This window comes from Sceloporus undulatus, chromosome 9, assembly GCF_019175285.1.
Source record: "Sceloporus undulatus isolate JIND9_A2432 ecotype Alabama chromosome 9, SceUnd_v1.1, whole genome shotgun sequence".
In the NCBI taxonomy this organism is placed as follows: Eukaryota; Metazoa; Chordata; class Lepidosauria; order Squamata; family Phrynosomatidae; genus Sceloporus; species Sceloporus undulatus.
Genome location: NC_056530.1, coordinates 16,826,480 through 16,829,784, shown reverse-complemented (window position 1 = coordinate 16,829,784; position 3,305 = coordinate 16,826,480). Strand labels below are relative to the sequence as shown.

General features: G+C 38.9%; 1 protein-coding gene across 1 annotated transcript in view; it reads left to right on the top strand.

Annotated features, from left to right (window-relative positions):
• The window catches only part of LOC121915845 (IgGFc-binding protein-like), a 52,399-nt gene that overhangs the window by 26,611 nt on the left and 22,483 nt on the right, over nucleotides 1-3,305 (top strand). The gene's annotated exons all lie outside the window — the stretch shown is intronic.

Sequence of the window (3,305 nt, the reverse complement as noted above, 5' to 3'; positions counted from 1 at the left end):
GAGGAAGCATCACAGCTGCACCTTTGAGTGCAGTCAGAAAGCCAGAGAAGGTCCCCAACCTGAAAGAAAAAGTGACCATAAAGAGAAAAGTAAAGGTCTTCACAAGTTACTTTAGAACTGTAGTTGCTGCTACTGGGCACACTAAACAACGTCAGGCAAAGATGCATCTACTCACATTATAATACAGTCCATTGTACTCACAGCCACACAGCTTGGGCCGAACGCACTCATCTCCATTCCATAGGTATCCATCATCACAGACACAACCTTCAGAGCAGAGGGGGCTGCAGAGATGTTTAAATGTGGAGCTCACACAGAGGTTTTGGCAGGAAGGCTTACAGAGCTCATAGTGGCTTCTTGCTGGACATTCAGCAGCTGAAAGGAAAGGAAAACCAGAGGAATGAGAAATGGTTTTGAGTTTTAAACTCAATAAAACAAACAATAAAAGAATGATTGGGTTTGAAGTGTGGGGAGGTACATGAGATCCATTTATATTTTTCATCTTTTCCTAGTGCACCAAAGGCCAAGCTCAGAAATATAAGCTTCTTAATGTGATTTCTTAAACATCATTATTGATCACTAGTAGTTATTGTTTGAGAGAAACATTTCCTATTATTGTCGTTGTTGTCATAAACATTTTCATATCTCACTTTTTCTTCAAAAAATGCAAGGCCGCTTACCAATTAAAGTAGGATATATTTAAAACATACAAGGATCAAAATTAAAATAACAACATTTAAAAAACAATTTGAAACATAGAACTGAAAATGATAAAAAGTAGTCCAGAAACCCAGTACATATAAGATAGTGCAGCATCCTCTTAAAAGTCCTTTCTTTAAAAACCTTCAGTTCCCAAAAGTCTGTTGGAATTGAAAGAAGGAAGGAAGGAAGGAAGGAAGAAGAAAGAAATGGTTAAGATGCTTAAAATGAAATGAAAAGATGAAAATGAAAATCACACTGAACAGATAAGACTCAAGGAAGGAAACTGACTAAGATTAATAAATAAGCAAACAGTCACATAGTGGAGGGATATAGGAGGGAAAGGAGAATATAGGGTAATATTTAGATTTGTAAATTGTAGTCATTTAGTGTTTGTATTTTAAACTCAGTCACAATTATTATTATTTTTAAAAGAGCAAAGGTTGAGAAACATTGCTTTAAAGTCTAAAGAACACTGCAGTAACCACAGGAAGAAAAAGTCCATGTTGGAAACCCATTAGGAAAAGAGGCCATGATCCTTTTGGTGACGTAAGCCAATTTAGTACTCTGCTATGCCAGTGGAAAGGACATTTTGGACACAGTGGCTGGAGAGAAAACAAAGCTGTCTCTGATGCCCAAAAAGTTGTGCTGTCAACTCTTGAGCATCAGGAGAACCAACAAAGCAGCTTTTGCTTTTGGAAGAGGTTAATTCCTATGTCACACCCCTGGTGCCATGATCCTGTGGCCATTTTACCCCTGGCACTACATTGCCACCACCATCTAAGCTGGCACCATTATTGCACCCAACAAAATATGGCAAGCATATTAAGATTTGTAAACTCATATGGGCAGAGCTAGAAACAGTAGGATGTGCTGAGTTTCATAAGCCAGACCTACCACAGAAGAACTCTGTCCTCCAGGGCCAGAGGGTGACATTGGCTCTCTGGCAGGCTGCTACATATGTCTGAATGGAGCCACACAAGATCTCTATGTCCCCAGCAGAGGTATACAGGTCAAAAATGCAGTTTGTCAGATAAGGCTCTGGATCCACTATGGAGTGGCAAGAAGCAAATGGTCCTTCGGGATTCTGGATGATCCAGCACCTGGATTTTGACTGGACAAGGTGATCCTTCTGGTCAAACACAGTAGATGAGGTGCCTCCAGGGTTGATGACTGGCAAAATCCAGCCTCTAGTAGGCTCCAAGTGGTGCTTTGCTGTGGAGCCATCTTGTGCCATGGAGTCATCATCATCATCAGCTCCATTGAAACTACCACATAGCCCACACACCTGGCCTTGGTACTCAGGGGAAAGTGTGATGAACAGACTGTGCACCAAGTCATAGCTGACTGTTAATCCAAAGTCTGCTTTGACAATTGCATAAAAACCATGCTGATAAATGACAATTCCTTGTTTTTTTAAGTGAACAGGGAGAAGATAGATCATGCCATTGATCTGTGCAAGAAAGGAAAACAGGATTATTTGGGGGTGAGGAGATGTGGATTCATAGAGATAAAACAAAATACAATATCCTAAGGCCTTTTCCTTTTGGCACTGGTTTTAATTGCAGATTGGAATGCCTTGAAATATTCATCCAAAACACTTTTTTGACTTCCATCCTTCCTTCTGCCCAAATTGTTAAGCCCAATATAGACCTCTGGACTATACAAAAGCTTGCACATTTTGTGAATTTATAGGCGATCCTAAGCAAAGTATATATTTTACCGTTCAGGATGGGTTAGTGTTAAACTGTTACTATATTCCTCCCTTTCACATTTTCTACTTTTTATGGCTTTTCTAATGGCTAATGAAAGTTAAGTTAAATGGAGGAATGAGATTTGATGGAGTGTGTACATGTTATAAATGTTGTCCAAATTTTCTATGTTTGTATGTATGTTTTTATATATTGTGCTGTAAGAGCAATAACTAATAAACTGTTCAAGTAATAGCTAACAGAAAGCATTTTTTAAAAAATTAAAAAGGAACATTTTACAAGAGAATTAATTTTTGTTTCAGGTATTTTAAAATTTATATCTGTCTTGACTAAAAGATATCTTAATACTATTCACTTATATGTGATAGACTCAGTTATCTTATAAATTTCATTTTAACTGCTTTTAGTGGAATGTAGCAGAATACAGCAAGCATACTAAGAAAATATAATTCAGACTATGAAAATGAAAAATGTCATTACCATGACAGTCCCATGATGTCCTCTCTGCAGATATATCTTTGTGCTGTTTATCAGCACAAACACCTCTGAAGTCATGGATAAAGGACCCCTAGGCAGCATCTCATTTTTCACCTCAACCCTAAAAGAGGGTGAAGATTCAGATGCCTTACACAGTTCCATCAAGACAAATGTGGAGCTCCCCTGGAAACTATAGTGCTGTCCATCAAAAGTGGTGTAGTGGAGAAACCCAGACACCTGACAGATGCCATCTGGCAAGGCATGGCACCCATACACACCCTTCCGGATGCCACAGAATTGCCCAGAGCTACACAGGGACCCAGCGCCTTCAATGGCTTTGATAGTTCCATCACATTGGTACATATTCTGACAATCTTCTCCTTCCAAGAAGAATGTTTCTCCTTTCAGGTAATATCG